At 46.6% G+C, this 21,174-nt stretch overlaps 1 protein-coding gene across 5 annotated transcripts in view; it reads left to right on the top strand.

Annotated features, from left to right (window-relative positions):
* MDGA1 (MAM domain containing glycosylphosphatidylinositol anchor 1) overlaps positions 1 to 21,174 on the top strand; it is a 506,987-nt gene that overhangs the window by 257,485 nt on the left and 228,328 nt on the right. The gene's annotated exons all lie outside the window — the stretch shown is intronic.

Here is a 21,174-nt window from a genome sequence, read left to right as displayed (position 1 = left end):
GTATAGGACGGTGTTTGTGGGCCTGTCTGTGAAGGGTGTTAGCGGAGCATTTGCAGTGTTTTCTTTTCCTGCACACTCTGGATATCTTTTTTCAGGCCGTAGCAAGTAACATAGTAATGACGGCAGAATAGGACCAACTGGTCCATCCAGTCTACCCAGCAAGTTTCTTACGGTAGTATCTGCCGCGCCGGGCAGGTTACCCCCATGTTTCTCTTAAGGGTAGTAACTGCTACCCCATGCAGTTATCCCCAAGCCTATGATAAGGGTATTAAACTTTACAATCAAAAACTAAGCAACTGACAAACCCATAACAAAATTACTGCTAGCAACATTTTAACAGGGTGAGGAGCTTTCTTGAAAATTCAGACAGCACTGCTTATGGACTTGGCCTTAGAAGCAGTCCTGTGCTTTTTTACTTATGTCTGTGTATCAGTACCCAGACCGTAAAAGCTATCATCTGAATCCAATTCCTCTTCCACCCACCACCACTGCCGTCAAAGTGGAGAGCGATGCCGCGGTCGCATCAAAAGCGACAAGGCTTATTGGTTAAGGGTGGTAATTGCCGCACCAGCAAGTTATCCCCTTGCACTCTTTTCCTCGTTCCCATCCTCTAGCCTTTAGGGATCCGCAGTGTTTATCCCATGCCATTTGAAATCTTTCACCGTTTTCCTCTTCACCACCTCCTCCGGAAGAGCATTCCAGGCATCCACCACCCTCACCGTGAAGAAATATTTCCTGACATTGGCTCTGAGTCGTCCTCCCTGGAGTTTCATTTTGTGACCCAGTAAGTTTACTCTTGCTTTACTCGCTGAATAGTTCCTGCAATTCTCCTTTCACTATGGTTCTGATTCGGGGATTTGCAAGCTATTCAGCCTGCAGAGGTCAAGAAATGTGGGATGAATGAAGACCTTGATTTGTGAAGCACGTTCATTTGCCTATTTGTGTTACCCCGAACAGCTGGCCTGTTTACAACCACTGAATGGCGGCATTGACTACCCCTGCGATGAGTGATTTTTTTTTTCCGGCCAGTAAGTTACAGAGCAGCTCTACGTGGGCATCCCCAAGGTTTCACCCATCCACAGTAACTTTAAATAGCAGAGACCCCGCGTGCAGCTCAGAGGAATATTGTGTCTCATGCCAGGCAACCCGAGCGGATGGAGCACAAGGCATTAATGCCCTAGCAATGCCCCGCTTCCATCATTTAATTGCATGGAATAGGATCATCAGCTGCTGCTCTCTAAAAAATATATTTTAACAAGCCGGGCAGCAGGCAAATTTGAGCTTGAGAGAGCAGATATTTCCCTCTGGATAGGGCACTTCCTGTTAGCCAATGCCAATTAATACCCTGTTCGGTTTAGAGGGCCAGGGCATTGCTTCACACCTTCGTCTTCTTCTGCCAAGGAGTGCCCGAGCCAGGGAGAGTTAATGTTGTTATAAGCCGAGACAGGAAACATGTCTGCGCTGACAAGGTACCCATTTCTGCACACGCAGTAACGAGAGCTTTCACGTGCAATCATACCTCAGCCAAGCTCCTTCGCCTGAGAGCTTGCAGGTTAAGTGGCTCACCGAAAGGCGTCTTTGTGCCATTACAGTGCAGTCTACCAGGGCGGGCTTCTGCTTACCTTGATGTTTGATCCCGAGCGCATAGTTTTATTTTAATACATTTATAACCTACACATTGCCGTCATATGGCTGTTTGCTGCTGCAGCCAAATCAGTGTTCGTTAAAAAACACATATCACAAACAATTCACAATATTTTGCAAACTCGTGAAACATCCAGCAGCAAACAAATTTTAAATTAAAACTCCAGTAATCTGTGCATGTAAGCACATTTTAACGGAAAGCTGAGTGAAGGCTCGTCTGCCTACATTACCCAGCAGCCCCCGGGAGAGGACTCCAGAAGTCACCGGGAGTGAATCCAGGCTTCAGGCTTCACAGCCCCAGCTTCCAGAGGCACCGAACCGCTTGCAGCAGAAGAGGACTGGAAGGCTCGTCTGCCTACATTACCCAGCAGCCCCTGGGAGAGGACTCCAGAAGTCTCCAGGAGTGAATCCAGGCTTCAGGCTTCACAGCCCCAGCTTCCAGAGGCACCGAACCCCTTGCAGCAGAAGAGGACTGGAAGCCACATGCCCCTCAAAGGTCTTTACTATAAATTTATGTACATATATGTTGCAGAAGGAATTAAATTCAAAACATGAGTGATTACGGTGGGTAACTAGATATCTGTAAGTAGATTCATTGTAGTGTTTTGAGAGCCATTGACAGACAAATATAAAATAAATCAATAAACTACAAGTACTTCAGATTAGCTTTATATCACAACTCCCTGAGAAATTTTAACTCAATAACAAATCAACAAAATTAAGATGGAGACAATAGTCCAGCAGCGAGAGGGAGGCTTCCCAGCCTTATGTGCTGAGTGCTGCATGTATGTTTATCTCCCAGCTATGCAAAGAGCTCCAAGCCCTCAAAAAATGAGTCCAATCCCTGCAGACCTGGAGGAGCTAAAGGAGGCAGAGACGTATAGAAAGGAGACCTGCAGGGACAGAGTAGAGCCGTCCCCCCTCCAATCTGGCAACCCCTGTGCTGCCTTGGAGGAGAAAAGTCACCCGGAAGGCGAGCATAACCTTGGTGAGGCAGGAAGCAATCCTCTAGCTAGGGCCTGTCCTCAAGGTGATTGTTGTATCCTCTTGCAGCGAGGATATGACTCGAGGGACACGTGCTCAGGAGGAAAGGGTTTATTTATTTATTTATTTAAAAGTATTTATATACCGTTTTTCAAAACAAGGTTTTTTTGTCAAAACGGTTTACATTGTAAAATAAAAATAAAATAAATAGAGTTAAAAATTAAAGATGAAAATAAAATAAAATTAAAATACAATAACTGGTATATACCTCATGGTAACAAAAAATCTAATTAAATAAAAGTAAAAGTGGAGCTGGGCCGTAAAAGATGTTTTATGGAAGGGAAAAGGTAGGAAAAATTGAAAGGGGAGGAGGGAAGGCGTAAGGTGGAAACATGAGTGATATTGAGGATGTGGAAGAGATTGTTAGGTTACTGAGTGTTGATTATTTGAAGTAGTGTGTTGTGGATGGATATTAAATGCTAATTGAAATAAATATGTTTTTAGTGTCTTCTTAAATTGTTGGGTATTGGATATTGAACGAAGTAAATTGGGTATAGAGTTCCAAATGGTGGGTCCTGCTACAGAAAATGCTCTTCTTCTGGTAATATCAAGTCTGGCCTGTCGTGGAGAGGGGATGTCTAATAAGTTTTGAGTTAGTGATCTTAAATGACGGGTGGGTTTATAAATGCGGAGTAATGAGCAAAGCCATGTGGAAGATGAGTTATGTAGTAAGCTATGAATAACGGTAAGAACTTTGTATTTTATTCTATATTTTATTGGTAGCCAATGTAAGGACGTCCGGGTGGCTGGTGGGTGTGAGGACCACCTGGTAACTTGCCTGCCTGGTGTGAAGGTGGCGGACCTCACGCATCACATAGATAGGATTTTAGACAGTGCTGGGGAGGAGCCAGCTGTCGTGGTACATGTGGGCACCAACGACATAGGAAAGTGCAGGAGAGAGGTTCTGGAAGCCAAATTTAGTGTTTTAGGTAGAAAGTTGAACTCCAGAACCTCCAGGGTATTATTCATAGAAATGCTCTCCATTCCACGCGCAGGTCACCAGAGGCAGGCAGAGCTGCAGAGCCTCAATGCGTGGATGAGACGATGGTACAAGGAAGAAGGTATTAGATTTATTAGGAACTGGGCATCATTTTGGGGATAGGGGAGGGGGCCTTTTCCAAAAGGATGGGCTCCACCTTAACCAGAGTGGAACCAGACTGCTGGCACTAGCTTTTAAAAAAGAGATAGTGCAGCTTTTAAACTAGAACAAGGGGAAGAACCAACAGTCACTCAGAAGTGTATCTTTGAAGGATAATAAGAGAACAGGGAAATTAGGGCATCCCACTAGAGAGGTTGCAATAAATGCCAAAGTGGACAGGCGCCTTGAACTAAAGAGTAGATAGGGCAGAAAAATTCTGTACAATTCTGTACAATTCTGTACAATTCTGGTCGCCGCATCTCAAAAAAGATATAATTGCGATGGAGAAGGTACAGAGAAGGGCTACCAAAATGATAAGGGGAATGGAACAACTCCCCTATGAGGAAAGACTAAAGAGGTTAGGACTTTTCAGCTTGGAGAAGAGACGACTGAGGGGGGATATGATAGAGGTGTTTAAAATCATGAGAGGTCTAGAACGGGTAGATGTGAATCGGTTATTTACTCTTTCGGATAGTAGAAAGACTAGGGGGCACTCCATGAAGTTAGCATGGGGCACATTTAAAACTAATCGGAGAAAGTTCTTTTTTACTCAACGCACAATTAAACTCTGGAATTTGTTGCCAGAGAATGTGGTTCGTGCAGTTAGTATAGCTGTGTTTAAAAAAGGATTGGATAAGTTCTTGGAGGAGAAGTCCATTACCTGCTATTAAGTTCACTTAGAGATTAGCCACTGCCATTAGCAATGGTAACATGGAATAGACTTAGTTTTTGGGTACTTGCCAGGTTCTTATGGCCTGGATTGGCCACTGTTGGAAACAGGATGCTGGGCTTGATGGACCCTTGGTCTGACCCAGTATGGCATTTTCTTATGTTCTTATGTTCCAAATTAGTCCTGTCAGATGCTAAGCAGGTTGTTAGTACAAACAAGAAACATACTTTGAAATGCCTATATACAAATGCTAGAAATCTAAAAAATAAGATGGGAGAGTTAGATTGTATAGCATTGGATGAAGAGGGAGATATAATTGGCATCTCAGAGACCCGGTGGGAGGAGGATAACCAATGGGACACTGTGATAGCAGGTAGTGAGAGGGAGCCCTTGCTGCTGCGGCATAGTTGATGCAGCCTCATAGGAAACCTACAAGGCCTACGCCGAGAGCTGGAGAAGGTGCCATAAAGCAGGACAGACAAGCTTCGCTGTACCAGCCACCTCCCTCGCAGGTTGAGCCCTTGGGTTCTGGCGGCCGGCAGGACTTAGATGGGTCCCTAGGGCGGTGGAGTGAGCAAGAGTCCAGAGGCCTACCGGGGTCAGGAAGGGCAGCAGACTGGAGAGACTGGGAACAGGCCAATGGTCAGAGCAGGCGACAGACAAGTGCAGTCAGGTCCAGGAGATCAGGCCAAGGACAGACGAAGATATACGGGAGACACAGGACAAGACAGCAGGGCAAGGCAAGTCTGGAGCATAGAAACAAAGGTGCAAAAAGTAATGCAGGACAACCAGGAACAGAAGAGCCTAGGCAGGAGACCCATTGCTAAGGAGAGGTAATCCTGCAGGGCCTTTGCTTAAATAATCAATGGGGCAGACATTACTGGGAGGCACCGCTTAGAGTTTCATAAGAACATAAGAAATTGCCATACTGGGTCAGACCAAAGGTCCATCAAGCCCAGCATCCTGTTTTCAGCAGAGTCCAATCCAGGCTACAAATACCTGGCAAGTACCCAAACACTAAGAAGATCCCATGCTACTGATGCCAGTAATAGCAATGGCTATTCCCTAAGTCAGTGGTTCCCAACCCTGTCCTGGGGACCCCCCAGACAGTCAGGTTTTCAGGTTATCCACAATGAATATGAATGAGAGAAAATTTGCATGCACTGCCTCCATAACATGCAAATGTTCCTACATGCATATTCATTGTAGATATCCTGAAAATCCAACTGGCTGGGGGGTCCCCTGGACAGGGTTGGGAACCATTGCTCTAAATCAACTTGTTTAATAGCAGTTAATGGACTTCTACAAGAACTTATCCAAACCTTTTTTAAACCCAGCTACACTAACTGCACTAACCACATCCTCTGGCAACAAATTCCAGAGCTTAATTGTGCGTTGAGTGAAAAAGAATTTTCTCTGATTAGTCTTAGATGTGCTACTTGCTAACTTCATGGAATGCCCCCTAGTCCTTCTATTATCCGAAAGTGTAAATAACCGATTCACATCTACTCATTCAAGACCTCTCATGATCTTAAAGACCTCTATCATATCCCCCCTCAGCCGTCTCTTCTCCAAGCTGAACAGCCCTAACTTCTTCAGTCTTTCCTCATAGGGGAGCTGTTCCATCCCCTTTATCATTTTGGTTGCTCTTCTCTGTACCTTCTCCAATGCAACCATATCTTTTTTGAGATGTGGTGACCAGAATTGTACACAGTATTCAAGGTGCGGTCTCACCATGGAGTGATACAGAGGCATTATGACATTTTCCATTTATTCACCATTCCCTTCCTAATCATTCCTAACACTCTGTTTGCTTTTTTTGACTGCTGCAGCACACTGAGCCTAAGATTTCAATGTATTATCCACTATGATGCCTAGATCTTTTTCCTGGGTGGTGACTCCTAATATGGAACCTAACTTTTTGTAACTACAGCATGGGTTATTTTCCCCTATATGCATCATCTTGCACTTATCTACATTAAATTTCATCTGCCAGTTTTGCAAGGTCCTCCTGCAATTTATCACAATCCACTTGTGATTTAACTACTCTAAATAATTTTGTATCATCTGCAAATTTGATAGCCACACTTGTCTTATTCCTTTCCAGATCATTTATAAATATATTGAAAAGCACTGGTCCCAGTACAGATCCCTGAGGCACTCCACTGTTTACCCTTTTTCACTGAGAAAATTGACCATTTAATCTTACTGTCTGTTTCCTTTCTTTTAACCAGTTTGTAATCCATGAAAGGACATCGTCTCCTATCCCATGACTTTTTAGTTTTCTTAGAAGCCTCTCATGAGGGACTTTATCGAACGCCTTCGGAAAATCCAAATACACTACATCTACCGGTTCATCTTTATCCACATGTTTATTAACCCCTTCAAAAAAAATGAAGCAGATTTGTGAGGCAAGACTTCCCATGGGTAAATCCATGCTGCCTGTGTTCCATTAAACCATGTCTTTCTATATGCTCTGTGATTTTGATCTTTAGAATAGTTTCCCAGCACTGAATTCAGGCTCACTGGTCTATAGTTTCTTGGATCGCCTCTGGAGCCCTTTTTAAATATTGGGGTTAAATTGGCCACCTTCCAGTCTTCAAGTAAAATGGATGATTTTAATGATAGGTTAATTAATAGATCTGAAATTTCATTTTTTAGTTCCTTCAGAACCCTGGGATGCCTACCATCTGGTCCAGGTGATTTGCTACTCTTTAGTTTGTCAACCTTGCCTACTACATCTTCCAGGTTCACAGTGATTTCATTCAGTTCATCTGACTCATCATCCTTGAAAACCATCTCTGGAACTGGTATCTCCCCAACATCCTCATTAGTAAACACAGAAGCAAAAAATTCATTTAGTCTTTCTGCAATGGCCTTATCTTCCCTAAGAGCCCCTTTAACCCCTTGGTCATCTAATGGTCCAACCGACTCCCTTACAGGTTTCTTGCTTCGGACATATTTTTAAAAGTTTTTATTATGAGTTTTTGCCTCTATGGACAACTTCATTTCAAATTCTCTCTTAGCCTGTCTTATCAATGTTTTGCACTTAACCAGACAATGCTTATGCTTTTTCCTATTTTCTTCCAATTTTTGAAGGTTTTTTTTTTGGCTAAAATAGCCTCTTTCACATCACTTTATAACCATGCCGGTAATCGTTTTGCCTTACTTCCACCTTTCTTAATGTGTGGAATACATCTGGACTGCGCTTCTAGGATTGTATTTTTAAACAATGTCCATGCCTGTTGAATACTTTTTTTTTTTTTTTTTTTGTAGAAACAGTTTTATTGGTAGAAACAGAAAGCAAACATAGTGAACGTCAAACATGAGAACATCCGTTACATTACCTTTTATCGAGCAACCCCAGTCCCCAATATCCCCCTTCCCCGTCCCTGTAATCCCCCCTTCCCGCCCCCCCCCTGTACATTATAGGTCAACAGAATAGAGTAAGGGTATAAACACAAGCATATAATCATACGTGGAGTAGCATCTTTCAGGAGCTAAATAACATTATATGAATCTGTTGAATACTTTTAACCTTTGCAGCTGCACCTTTCGATTTTTTCCTATTTTCCTCATTTTATCAAAGTTTCCCTTTTGAATGTTTAGTGTTAGAGCTGTAGATTTACTTATTGTCCCCCTTCCAGTCATTAGTTCAAATTTGATCGTGTTATGATCACTATTGCCAAATAGTCCTAACACCGTTACCTCTCTCACCAAATCCTGCATTCCATTAAGAATTAAATCTAAAATAGCTCCCTCTCTCGTTGGTTCCTGATCCAATTGCTCCATGAAGCAGTTGTTTATTACATCCAGGAACTTTGTCTCGAGCAAGTCCTGATGTTACATTTACCCAGTCAATATTGGGGTAATTGATATCTCCCATTATTATTGCACTGCCAAATTGGTTAGCTTCCCTGATTTCTCTTAGCATTTCATCATCTGTCTGACCATTTTGTCCATGTGGATGGTAGTATACTCCTATCACTATACTCTTACCCAACACACATTTATTTTATTTTATTTTATTTATTTAACACTTTTCTATACCGACCTTCATAGTTGAAGACCATATCAGATCGGTTTACATCGAATTGGGGAAACAGTAACAAAAACAGTAGATTTAACCGGAAGAACAAAGTTACATACAACAAGGATAGAGAACTTGGAAGCATAGACTGCTGGAGAAATAAAGGTCTAGGAACGCTATAAACAAAAGAATAACTATTGGTGAATTGGGTGCGGATCTTATTTAGGACTTGAAGTTAGAATGGGGTGGTACGGAGATCCATTGTTCATGAAGGATGTTCGGTCGTCTAATGTGTATCCAGGTGATCTGAGAAGACTTGGCGGAAAAGCCAGGTCTTAAGTTTTTTCCTAAATGTTAGGAGGCTGGGTTCCAGTCTAAGGTCGGAAGGGATGTTATTCCAGATAGCTGGGCCTGCTGTCGAGAAGAATCGATCTTTGATCGCAGTGAGGCATGTGGCTTTTGTAGGTGGGGCCTGTAAAGTTTCTTTTTAAATTTCTCTGGTCGGTCTGTTAGAAGTATGTAGATTGAGAGGGAATTCCAGGTCCAGATGCAAGTGGTTGTAGATGGATTTGTGAATTAAGGTGAGTGATTTGTGAAGGATTCTGTAGTTCACTGGAAGCCAGTGTAAATTACGGAGGATGGGTGATATGTGTTCTCCACGGTTGGTGTTGGTCAGGATTCTAGCTGTGGTATTCTGTATCAACTGTAGAGGCTTAGTCGTAGAGCTGGGGAGACCTAAGAGGAGAGCACTGCAGTATTTATATCCATATAGATTCTACTGAGTATTTAGTCTCTTGTATGATCTTTATCCTGTTGGACTTGATACCCTCCAGGACATAAAGTGCCACACCCCCACCAAGTTGATCTTCCCTATCATTGTGATATAATTTGTACCCTGATATAGCACTGTCCCATTGGTTATCCTGTTTCCACCAGGTCTCAGAGATGCCATTTATATCTGTCATCATTCACTGCTATACACTCTAACTCTCCCATCTTACTTCTTAGACTTCTGGCATTGGCATACAGACATTTCAAAGTGCTCTTTTTATTTGCATTAACGACCTGCTTTTCAATTAATAGGGATAATTTGGAAATCTTTAGCTCAGATGATTTTTTACATATAAGCACATGGACTACATTTGCTTTTATTGGAACCTCTCTGTTGGGACGCTCTAACTCTCCTGTTTCATTTGTATCCTTCAAAGATACATTCCTCCGAACCATGCAGTGCTGAGCAACTGTCGGCTTTCCCTCTTGTTGTAGTTTAAAAGCTGCTCTATCTCCTTTTTAAAAGTTACTGCCAGCAGCCTGGTTCCACTTTAGTTAAGTTGGAGCCCATCCTTTGAGAAAAATCTCCCCCTTCCCCAAAAGGTTCCCTAGTTCCTTACAAAACAAAACATAATATAGGCCACTGGGCCTATATTATGTTCACAGATGTGAAGTAGAAAGCCTACAAGGAAGTCGGTTGAACCATTAGATGATCAAGGGGTAAAAGGGGCACTTGGGGATGGCAAAGCCATAGCAGAAAAACTAAATGAATTGTTTGCTTGAGAGACCCCCATGCCAGAAATGATTTTCAAAGGTGATGATTCAGCAGAACTGAATCAAATCTCAGGGTATCTGGAGGATGTGCTAGGGCAAGCTGACAAACTAAAAAGTAGCAAATCACCTGGACTGGATGGTATACATCCCAGAGGGCTGAAAGAACTGGAAATGAAATTGCAGACCTGCTATTAGTAATTTATAAATTATCATTAAAATTGTCTATAATACCTGAAGATAGAGGGTTGCCAATGTATTGCCATTTTTTAAAAAGGGATCCAGAGGTGATCCAGGAAACTACAGAGCAGTGAGTTTGACATCTGGGCCAGGCAAAATGGTAGAAACCATTATAAAGAACAAAATTGCTGAACATATAGATAAGCATAGTTTAATGGGACAAAGCCAATGTGGATTTACCCAGGGGAAGTCTTACCTCATTAATCTGCTGCATTTTTTTGAGGGGGTAAATAAACGTGGATAAAGGTGAGCCAGTTGATACAGAATATCTGGATTTCCAGAAAGCATTTGACAAAGTCCCTCATGAGAGACTTCTTAGGAAATTAAAAGTCCTGGGATAGGGGGAAGTGTCCTATTGAGGATTGCTGACTGGTTAAAGGATAGAAAGCAGAGAGCAGGGATAAATGGTAAATTTTCCCAATGGAGAAAGGTGAATAGGGGAGTGACCCAGGGACCGATGCTTTTTAATATATTTATAAACGACCTGGCAATGGGAACTACAAGTGAGGTGACCAAATTTGCCAATGACACAAAATTGTTAAATCACAAGAAGATTGTGAGAAATTGCAAGAGGTCATTGCAAGATTGGTAGATTAGGCATGCAAATGGCAAATGAAATTTAATGTGGAGAAGTACAAAGTGATGCACTTAGGGAAGAGAAACCCAAATTATAGCTGCACAATGTAAGGTCCCACATTAGGAGTCTCCACTCAGGAAAAGGATCTAGGGGTCATCATTGATAATACATTGACACCTTCTGCTCAGTGAGCAGCAGCAGCCAGGAAAGCAAATAGAAAGCTGGGGATTATTAGGACAAGAATGGAGAATAAAACAGAGAATATCATAATGCCTCTATCTCTCTATAGTGCGACCTCATCCTGAGTATTGTGTGCAGTTCTGGTCACCACATCTCAAGAAAGATATAGCAGGATTAGAAAAGGTACTGAGAAGGGCAGCCAAGATGATAAAGGGGATGGAACAGCTCCCCTATGAGGAAAGGCTAAAGCGGTTAGGGATCTTCAGCTTGGAGAAGAGATGGTTGAGGAGAGACATGATGGAGGTTTATAAAATAATGAGTGGAATGGAGTGAGTAAACGTTAATTAGTTGTTTACTCTTTTGAAAAGTACAAAGACCAGGGGACACACAATGAAGTTAATAGGTAATACATTTAAAACTAATAAGATAATTTTTTTTTTACTCAATGCATAATTAAGCTCTAGAATTTGTTGCCAGAGGATGTGGTGAAAGCTATTCGTATAGCTGTGTTTAAAAAAGGTTGGGACAAGTTCCTGCAGGAAAAGTCCATAAACCTTTATTAAGGTGGAGTTGGGGAGATCCCTGGGATAATCAGGATGGAATCTGTCGACCTTTTGGGATCCTGGCAGGCACTTGTGACCTGGGTTGGCCACTGCTGGAAACAGGGTACTGGGTTTGATGAACCCTCACTTTTACCAGTTTGGTAAGTCTTATATTCTTATAAAAGATGGCATTGAGGGTTAAAAGCTTCTAAGCCACTGCGGTGAGGATGTATTTCCAGCCCCAGGCTGCAGAGTGCTTCCCAGTGGCCTGATGGTAGAAAGTGGATTAGCTTTCCTGGGCAGCAGTTTTCACCTCTTCCCATTAGGAGGCTGTTCATTATGAAATAAGAATAGGGAAAAAACAAATCCCACCTGGTGTAGGCTTCCTTATGCCAGGCTTCCTCAGGCATAGAGAGGCAGCTGCCTGTGCTCAGGAGCAACGCAGATCGGAAGTAACAGCACCATCCATCAGGGCCCTTACTCACACGCACCAAGCTAACTTGCAGCCTTTCAGCGCTGTCAGGACCATAAATAATCCTAACACAGATGTAAGGAGCACATCGCTACATCTGTAATAGGCGCGCGCCGAGCAGAACATGCAAATAATCCTTAAATGTCCGCGGCGCAATCATCCTTCATTATCCCCCTGCCGTCGGGATTAATGGAGCCGGGCCCTGTGTGTGGGCTCTGCACAATTGCAAAAGTGTCCCCAGCAAGCAGTAATCAGACCTGGGAACCTTACAGGGCCGCATTAAAGAAACCCAGGGGCTGATTCTTCCTCAAAAGGCCAGTCCCGCCTCACTCCCCCCCCACCACACACAGACCCATAAAGAATGGCAGAATTAGGAGAACAAGTAAGTGCAGCACTGGGTGACCTGGAAGGATGATGTGTGCTAGAGATCTGCTGGCAGCAGCGCGGCCGTTTCAGAGCTCTCCAGTTTGGTGTGTCAGGTTAGCGGACCAGTGCAAGTGTTTGTCTCTGTAAAGACGCCGAGGAACTGTTTGCCAAATTCTGCCTTAAGGTGAATAAAAACCAACATACGCAAGAGGTGTGCTCCTTCTGATGACTGATCAAAGCCTTTCCCCCCCGGCCGTTCTACAAAACACCATATGAGACGGACGGAGAATTTCTCCAGTCTCGGACAAACGCGTGGGCGGAGCTGCGGAAACAGGTGACAGAAGGAGCGCGTCCGCTCCGTCCGGCGTCGCCTGCTCCGCGTTTGGGTGTCGGAGATTTCGGCCGTAGCTTGTAGCAGCTCAAGCGTCGGGCCTTGGTGCCCCGGGCGGGTTCAGTGTTGTCGCGGTGCCAGTAGGGAAAGGCTCGTCCCTTTACAGAGGAGATGCAGACCCGCAGCAGGCCTGGGCGCTCCAGACGGGGGAAGAAAAAAAAACGAAGGCTCTCCCGAGAAGGCCGGAGTGTTGGTCGAGAGTTTGGCGAGTACGAGTTTGATTGAAGATGCGTAGTCTCGCGCGCCTTGGGGAGAAGGCACCCGGGAGAGCAGTGTGCGATGTGCGCTGATCAGGAGAGAAGTCCTGGGGTGATCAGATTGGGGGAAACACCAAGGGAGCAAAACAGTACGAGAAGAGCCCAAGCCGGAGGCGACAATGCCTCTGTACAGGCCGTTCCTGACATCTCACCTGGAACAAGGTGTCCACCTCTGCAGTCCATATGCGCAAAAGGTCAGAGACGGAATGAAGGCACTGCAGAGAAGGACCGCGGAAATGGAGCAGAATTTACATCAGCGGCCGCCATACAGCAGAGACACTGTAAATAACGCCTAAGAAGCATTTTTCACTAGACAGAAGCTTCGAGGGGTAGACTCAGGAGTATCACAAGGAAATATTTCTTCACAGAAAGGGTGCTGGATGCCAGGGGTGGATTTCATCCGCCGTCGTCCCTATGCACTGATTCAGCTCAGTGGCACGCTGCCTCTATCCCCACCCTGCAAACATCTGAGCCCCCAAACCCCACGTCCAGCCACTATCTTCATCAGTCAGTGAGTGCAGCTACTAAGACTGCACTCAAAAGCCCCACCCTCCACGGAAGCCCAAAAAATCAGAGTCATCTGGCAATCCCGTCTGTGCAGTGCGCGCGGTGTCACTGGGCATGTCAGAGCCAGTATGGGCTAGCTGACCTCAGTCTGATTTGTAATTTGTGAGTCACATGCTAAAGTGGTTAGTCCTGAAGTAACTGGCTCCATTTTTTAAATTTCAGGACAGAGTGATCCAATCCTGGCTTTCATGCATGGACTTACAATTCTGACTTCTCTGAGAAAAGCAGAACCATCTGTGCTTCTGGGGAAGGGGATGGGGGAGATAGAGAAAACCAGGACTAAGCCCTCTGGGGATAGGGAACTAACTACGGTACCTGAATGTAATCTGCTTTGAAGTGCTGAAAAAGTGCAAAAAGCAGAATATAAAAAAATCTAAATAAATAAATAGAGCCTGTTGGGAGTCCTAGGCGCAGAGCAGGCTGTCTGTGGCTTATGCTTACAAAGAACATTTTAGGCTGCAGCAGAGTGACTTTTGCAGCTTTGTTATGCTGGCTGCTGTGCAGAGGGTGTACGTTCCTTTAACGTGGGTTTATTAAAACATCCAGGCTTTGAAAAGCTCCTAATTAAGTGTGATAGGCAGCTGCATAAGGCCACTTGAGTGATTAGATGCATTGTTTTCAAATGGGAGTAACAAAATCATTTATAACTGCTTGACTTCATCAGGAGAGGTGTTTGAAAGCGAGCTGGCAGTCAGCCGAGGAGGGCGTCTGAAGGTGACCTAATCAGGTGCATTTGTAGCGGTACCTTTCGTTCGTGCACTTTGAGCAGGAAAGAGGCATCATCCACAGTCGACCCTTTGGCCCCTGTGGGCCACTCGTGTGGAAGTCGCCGTAGCCTGGAGGCTGACAGAGCCGCACACCTTAACACCCTGTTGCACTTCCCAGCTCAAGCCCAGAGATGTTCCTGAAGGCAGGAGCCAGTTCTTTCTCCCGTCCCCCATTATTGGGCATCAGGTGTCGGTGCTGTGGCTTGGAAGGAGCCTGGGGGCAGAGGGAAGCGTTCTGGAGCTCCTGGTAAGGAGGGAGCTGGGGAGGCCACAGCATGAGCGGGGACTCCGGAAGAAGCCTTTGGCAGGCCGTGGAGTGATGGGGAGGGATCCATTCTGGTCACCACGTTTTGGTTTCCTTTTCAGGGAAAGGAGATTTGTAAACAGAGGTGAAGTACACACAAAACAGCTGCGGGGTCACAAGAGAGAGACCATCCTATAAAAAAGCTTGAATGACAGGACACCTTCTCATCAATGTTGTAAAAGAGAATCCCAAGAGCGCCTAAGCTTGCTGGCCCATGAGAGACAGAGATAGTCGGGCATATTTTATGGACTGTAATTTTAATAAAAGAGTCCCTATATCTAAGGAGATTGGTCTAATCCCACTTTGTCTGACCGTCTACCGTCCGGTTTTCTTGGTCCTCCCTTCCAGGAGGCAGCAGGGATTCGAGGGGGGCCACCCCTGCACCTTCCCCTTACATTTCACCAGTGGAGCTCCAAGTTAATAGACGACAGTGGCCAGCAGAGCTCTCAGTCAGAGCGGCCTCTAGGAAGTCGCCATCTTACTTGCCTTTTTCTCTAGTGGAGCGACGCCACCTGAGCGCCACCTGACTCTGCAGGTCTAAACGGGGCAATGGAGGCAGCGAGCGTGTTCCTCGGCTTGGAGCAGGGCGGGCCCAACAGGGAGGTCCCCGTGGGGGACGTTTTTATCTGCACGCTTCGGCGGGTGTGTGTGTGTTGTGCCCGGGACCCGGCATGCACCCCCCCCCCCCGGGAAACCTAACATTCAGGCCGATGCAATATGGTGCGCTCAGGCTAATGCACAGGTTAACCCGCGGTTGCAGTAAGGGGATCAGCGCGTCCAAACCAGCGTGTAAATGCTATATTAGCTAGTACCCCTGATATTTAAAAAAAACGTGCACCCGACGCGCACGTTTTAATCCTCAAACTTTAAGGCCAGCCCCGGAGTCTTGAGACGCCCCAAAACCTGAACAGAAATGCAGAACATACTGCTTTTCTGTGGCTCCTCTGACTTAATATCATCGCGATACTAAGTTGGAGGAACCAAAGCAGCGTCATGGAAAAAAAAAAAAAGGTCTTGGCAGCGGTCAGGTTAGGAAAACGAACCCGAGCACAGCCAGGTCTCCTGGGCACCCGATGCCATGGTCGCGGCGGGAACGCACAATTTATCCCTAGCGCGGCCTTTATAGCGCGGCGGCTCATTTGCCTGTTGCATTGAGCACCCAAGAAAGGTGATGGTGCGGGTGATAAAAAAGCAGGCGCCCAGTTTAGAAGCACGTTTTTTACGCGCACATTATTGCATCGGCCTGTACGTGCGTAAAATCCTGTTTCCTGCGCTCCTTTTTTTACAAGCAGACACCCGCTATTGATTTTCCAATGGGGACTTCTGCGCGCAGAAATCCTTTTTAAAATCCCGCGCGCACATCAACGTCCGTTTTCACACACTTCACTCCTGTCTGTCCTTCTGCGCAGCCTGTGCTTCAGTTTTCAGTCATAAAGGTTTTTATTTTCTGCCCCTGCCCCGAACAGCTGCGACCTTTCTGACGGCGAAACTGGTAAACCGAGCCCCTTCCTTCCAGGTGTGGCTGGAAAAGATGCGACTCTCTCCCCCAGCTCCTCCACCCTGGCCTCTGTGTGCGGTCCCCGTGATGACGCTGCCTCGGTCCGTGCTGTACCCCCACTCTCGGGATTCTGCTGCACTGCGAGTCCTGAGTCTGAATATGGAGGCGCCAGGCTGCTGTGCCCATGCTGCGTCTCTGCGGGCAGGTCCCTGGCATCAGGAAGAATGATCTTGCCGCTTTTAAACAGTGGAGAGAGTGCTCTGGGTGGGGGTGTGTGTGAGTGAGTATGCAGATGTGTGAGTCAATAACAGGAGTCCAGTGGAGGAGGAGTGGCCTCATGGTTAGAGCAAGTAAATTCATCCTTCACTGCTCCAGGTACCAACTTAGATTGTAAGCCCTCAGGGGCAGGGAGCTACATGCTGCACCTGACATGTAGCTTGCCTGGAAATCCCAGGGCATGTAATCAGGAGGTCCCTCCCTTCCGGGAGGGTTTAGTACTGTGGGAACAATGATCCCCGATACCCTGACTCATTTTCCCATCAGCACCCCACTTGCCAGGGCCTTGTGACAGGCAGCAGGGGTGAATTTTCCTTGTGCACTGCATGCAAGATTCAAGCAGTACGACCGTTCTCTCTTCCTTGCAACTGCTGGCTGAAAGCGTAATGGAAAATTTTCCAGGAAACCGTGGTCACTGCAGGGAGCGTCTCCTGAAGGTGCCCTTCAACCGCTCCAACCAATGTTTCTCTAGATTGAAAAGCTTCCTAGAAGCAGCAGCCCTGGAAGAAAACAGTTTACATCATTCCATACAAACAAACAAAATCATTTCTGTTCTGGTTTTGCTTTCTTTCCTGAGGTGATGTTAGTGCTTAAAAATTCTGAAAGCTTCTTCCACTTAACTGCCCCCACTGCTTTGAATCTGAGAAAATTGGGAACACTGCTGGATTGGTTCTTATCAGAGCCCAAGGCAGGCATCATGCTGATACACGTAAAACACGAATACAGCACAGACAGCTGAAGAGCAGATCTTCATCACTGCCGCATGGATGTGTCACACTGATACACGTAAAACACGAATACAGCACAGACAGCTGAGGAGCAGATCTTCATCACTGCCGCATGGATGTGTCACACTGATGCATGTAAAGCATGAATACAGCACAGACAGCTGAGGAGCAGATCTTCATCACTGCCGCATGGATGTGTCACACTGATGCATGTAAAGCATGAATACAGCACAGACAGCTGAAGAGCAGATCAGCCCTGCTACTTGTTGGTGTCACACTGATAACATAAAGCAGGAATACAGCACAGACAGTTGAATATGAGACTCGGTGAAAGAATTTTCTTCTGAAATAGCATTACTTATAATAAAATGTCCCCATCATTTGTTTAAGAATATAAAACGATGTAAGTAATACAGTATATTAGAAGTCAATAGAAGGGAGGCCTAGGAATGATGGACTCTGCTTGAAGGGAGTGTAGTGGCCCCATCCTGAGCCGCCTCAGATTTTCAGGGGGTTCAGAGTCATCCTTCAGCTGACACGGAATCTGCTGCGACTTGTGGCAGAGAAACGCCATCTGGGGAAGAGGGGCCACATGTGGCCCTGCAGGGCCCTTAGTAGGGCTCTTCCGAGCCCAGAGGAGAAGATAGGGCAGCACAGAGCGGAAGTGAGCGGCTGAAGGTGTGCCAGCCCGCTGTGGCTCCTTGCCAGCCCACAGAACGGCCCGGTCTGCCGCTGTATTTTGAAGTGGAAGCGCGTGCCGGTTGGACTGGCTTTGTTGAGGATTGCCTGAGTGAGGAGGATACAATTCCACCAATGCATGACCCGCACCTGAGGGCTGTGCATGTTCTTCCAGCAATGCAGAGCTGAAGGTGGTGACCCGAAATCTCCCTCCGGGAAGTGGGAGCTCTGAGCGGCCTGGGCCGGAGGAAGATGCGGCTGCGTCGTACAGAGGCTGCAGTCAGGGGTGATTGGAAAGCAGCGGAGAGCAGGGTATGGGCTGCAGCTCCTTCAGAAAAGGTGAAGCCTCACATCCAATCCGGGCCCAAACCAGCCAGGGATCCCCAGATCCTGACCTGCTGAACCCCTTTCCAGTTATTTGTTGCATGAAATCACCACCAGGTCACCCTAGTTTCTCTTCATAATCTGAATTTTGTATTGGGTTTTTAAGAGCTATGGACCCATTGTTGGCACTGAAGCTGGGAGTGCAATGGGAGAAAGCCAGAATCTGTGCCAGAGCCACCTGATCCCAGGGTCAGATTTATGATGCTGGCCTCCATAGGAAGAGGACTTGGGGCAGGGGGTTTCGCTCCTTCGCTTCCCCCTGGAAATCAGAAAGCAGCAGGGGGAATCCAAGTCTTGGGGCGCGTGCCTACGTTGTCTGTGCCTAAATCCAGGCCCGCCCGATCACCCTAAGAAGCTCCTGGCCTGGCCTGGCTCCCTGCGGCTGAATGATGCCCGAGAACGGCAGCGCTCCGCTGTATCTCCTGCCAGCACTTTCCGAGGACTCTCTCAGCTGCCTGCGCGCTGTGGGAATCCCCACGACCAGGGACAGGGCTGGATGGGGGTTTGCTGTGACCTCCTGCAGCTTTTCAGCGGCCACCGCTGTGAACTGGAGAGGGGGGAGAGCGAGAGAGAGAGACTGGTGTGAGGGGGGCTGGAGAGTGTGAGAGGACACAGAAATGTAGCGCATCCTGTGACCAGCCTCACGGGACTGACATGAGATAAGTAAGCGGAATTAGTTGATGCATTGCTTAAGGATGGCCAGAACCCCAGCAATTTGCATTTCATTCTGTATCGTAAGCACACACAGTGTTCCTCAGAGTTAATATCCTGCCACCCGGCCAGAAATGTAAGCTGAGCAGCACCAGAACCTTATTGTTTTGCGTTCTCTGACCCGGAACGGTACTGCTCTTAGTTTGTAATGATTTTCTCTTGCTCTTTTAATCATTCTGTGTATTAGTTTGGCCTCACATATAAACCTGTCATGCCATTAAAGCAATCTGAATCTGACGCCAGTCCGCTGTAGGGACTGGTGATTGCTCACGCTAAGGAGCTTCCCCCCACCCCACCCCCGCCTCTCCACCTGCCGCCGCCACCTCCTTCCCGGGTCTCAGCAGGCCTGCTGGAGGTAAAGGGCCACTCACCCGCACTGTCTGCAATTAGCATAAGGGGGCTGCTGCACGGCTGGACCCAGGAGCTTCGAGCAGGCAGGAAAGAGTGACCCACTGCCACCAGCAGCATTTTGAGATGCTCACCCCCCCCCCCCCCCCCCCCGGGCCTGCAGGAAAGTACCCCACGGGCTGGTAATCTGTGGCTGCTGATTATCAAAGGGTCACGGCGTGGGGCGTGCACGTGGGCCAACAGCGCTGGCTGCTCCGAATTCCCCCTTTCAGTTTTAAATGCACGAACACTTTAGTGAGGCTCCGTGTAAGTACAGTAAGTAGGGAGCATGAAATAAAGCCCTCCTGCCTCCGAATAATCAGACTCGTAAAAGATCTACCGCCACCAGGACGCCACTAAGGGAGCTGAGGACCACCTCCAGCCTAGGCATGGCTCCTTTCATCCCGCCTCTTGTGTTTCTTTTCTCTCTGGAATGGACTTAAAAGCCGTGCTGCATGGTCCGGCGCTGCCTGGTATTGACTAGTGCAATTCTCTTTATTTAGGGTTTACCTGGCTCTTCGATTGACTTTACGATTGATGCCCAGTGCAGCCGCTGGAGCTGTAACAGGGAAAAGCATCCATGAGCGCGTTATTCCCTTCATCGGCTTTACCTATTCATTTTACAATTAGGTTCAAAGCAATTTATGGATTAGCAGCTGGTTGTCTTAATTCTGTTTTAAAAATGTATCAGCCTGTCCGTACACCGAGACTGTCACCTCGGCTTTTACTTCTCTGTCCCATCACTATGCCAGGTTCAGCCTGCGGATTGCAGAGAGCGAACTTTCTGTGCTGCAAGTACCATGCTCTGGAATGAACTTACCCCTCGAAATTACGCCTGGATCCTTCTTACTTGATTTTAGAAAGAAAGTAGAAAATATCTTTTTAAGCAGGCATGTGAGGGGGTCCTGGAATGGGTTGTGGGTGATGATACTGAGAGGATGGGCCATTCACCAGTCCTTTTTGGATTGCAGATATTACAATCAGAGCTACGGGTTTTGTTATGCTTTTATGCTGTCTATTTTATTTGGGTATTTTTTGTAATGTTTTTATTTGTTTTATTGTTGTCTTGCTATGATATATTTATTATGTTTGTATCCAAATATTCAAATACCTGAAAAAAAACGTTTCAGAGGAAAGAATGTTCTAGAGCAAAAGGTCCCGGTTTGAGGCTTCAAGGGGGTAGGTGCAAGAGCAACATCAAAACATATTTCCTCGTGGAAAGGGTGGAGGTTGCACGGAACGGCCTCCCAGGTGAGACGGTGAAGACAAAAACAGTGGCAGAATTCAGGAAAGCCTGGGATGGACATGGAGGATCCCTAGCTACAGAGGGAAACGCCAGAGAGACCTCAGTTGGGGGAGTAGTGGTGTCATGCCTCACAGGGATTTCCCCCCCCCCCCCCCCCCCCATTTTATAACTGCCCCCCGTACCTCGTCTGGCCATTGCAGTCACCGTGTTTGCTTGGGGGGCCATGCACCAGAGCTCCTTCCGGAAACCTGAAATCATGGGTCCTTAATTCAGCCACTAGGTGTCACCTTTGAGCAGTGACCACAACTTCCTCCCTCCCTTGGGCAGGGGCTGTGAACGCTGCCTCCCCAGGGAGTGGAAGATCAAACCAGGAACCCTTCCACTTGGCAGTGCACAGTGTAGCCGCCAAGCTCCCGGGCCAGACGTTTTCTGTGTCTCTGTGATCATTTGTAGAGCAAAAGATTTTTGGTTATGAATTCCTCTGAAGGAGAACTTGTTCCCTTTTGCTAGACCCAGCTTTGTTTGACAGCTCAAT

Source organism: Rhinatrema bivittatum, chromosome 3, assembly GCF_901001135.1.
Source record: "Rhinatrema bivittatum chromosome 3, aRhiBiv1.1, whole genome shotgun sequence".
Classification (NCBI taxonomy): Eukaryota; Metazoa; Chordata; class Amphibia; order Gymnophiona; family Rhinatrematidae; genus Rhinatrema; species Rhinatrema bivittatum.
The sequence above is the reverse complement of the archived record's forward strand: the minus strand, read 5'-3'. Positions and strand labels throughout refer to the sequence as shown.